Source organism: Amblyomma americanum, chromosome 10, assembly GCF_052857255.1.
Source record: "Amblyomma americanum isolate KBUSLIRL-KWMA chromosome 10, ASM5285725v1, whole genome shotgun sequence".
Taxonomy (NCBI): Eukaryota; Metazoa; Arthropoda; class Arachnida; order Ixodida; family Ixodidae; genus Amblyomma; species Amblyomma americanum.
The window spans coordinates 28,894,594-28,896,263 of NC_135506.1; positions in this window are offsets into that span (position 1 = coordinate 28,894,594).

Here is a 1,670-nt window from a genome sequence, read left to right on the forward strand (position 1 = left end):
GCAAAAATCTTTTCCTTCCTTTTTACTATTATGTTTAATAAAACCACTACCCCCACCACGTTTATACGCGCTATCGTGTACCATAATTGCTTTGCCATTAGAAAGCTGCTGGGGACAGCACCACTTTTGAATATTTTTTATAAATTATCGCAAGAATAGATGGCAGTTCACGTGCAGCCAGTTACATTAAAATGTATTGAGGGAATCTAGGCCATAGCCGGTGTTCTTTAAACCTGCTATTACATAGAAAACTACACTCGGTGAACTTTGGCACAGGTCGAAAGGGACATAGGGCAACGAGCAGGGCCCAACTATACTGCTCCATGTTATAAGTTAAGCTGAAAAAAAAAACGAGTTGAAAGCACTCGCTTTCTCATTACAGCTAAAGTAGTTACGCGTACCATGCGTAATTAGGAGAGTATTAGATTTCAGCGCATGAAGTGTTGTGCACTCATTAATTAATTTGCAGCCCTTTCGCGCGTGCTTTCCGTTTCTAAATACTCCCACTAGCTTCTTTTACTTTGATCAGACAACGAAATAATCTTATAGAGCAGATTTTGAAGTGGTGTCTTGAGGCGATATTGAATGTTCAAGCTGTTAATTTCTACAAAAGGTTATCAATCTTCTAATACAAAGTTGTTGTTCTTTTTCAGCATTTCATGAATTTCTCAGCACAGAATACCACTTCACACTAGACGGTCATGATGCGCATACTTTACTGGTGTCATTTTTGTAGAGTAAAAATTATTCCAGGCACTGTTCGCGTAGTTGTCTTGTGATACTTTTGCCGTGTCAGATTAAGGTATTTCGCCAACAAAGCTTTTCCGGTCAAATGGGCACTTATTCACTACTGTTTAACGCGGTTAATTTGAGCAGGTTAGTAATAACAGCAATCGTGGATTATTAGCAATGATAGATTCAACGCTACCAGCATTCTAAGCTCAATAAGGTTTAGACAACCCGCCTAATATTGCTTCGTTGTCATGCAAAGAACAGAGTTGTACTCAGAAAAATGTTGTCAGCAGACGCATTGATAGTTTATGTTTATATCCCGCTTAATGAAGATATCTTTGTTTCTTAGACTTAATAATGTGTGTTAAATTGCAATCCAGTTCTCTCAGAAATGAATGTATGGTGAAGATGGCGAGCGGCAACGGAGGTATTGAAAGCGTTTCTCTAGGGAGAAGGAAATTTCCGCCATGCTCAGTCGCAGCTGACTAATATTTATCTATTCAGAATGTGATGTCAAAGCAAAGATCATATGAGACGTGATTCGATATGAGCGCTGCAGAACCACCATGGCGACATGCTGAAAGATGATGATATTGGCTTCATTATTTGGCAAGGCAAACAGTTTGTGTTCACACTATGAAAGCCACGTCTCCGAAAGATGATGGTTGGCTAAAGAATATTTTTTCTCCTATATGCAGGAAATCTTCTTTGAGGTAATGTGATTTTTTCTCTTTGATGCACAGACGTATTCATAAACGATTTTGATAAATTTACTACTCAAATTATTATTTCAATAAAGGAGATCTGTTCTTGGACTTGTAAAATAGGTGAGTAAGGTCCACCTATCTGAGTGATCCTTTCTCTTGCCCTCATTGGGACTTGTTGGGACATATTATTCAAATCTTTTTTCTATATTTTCGCCTGTATACAGAGTTAAA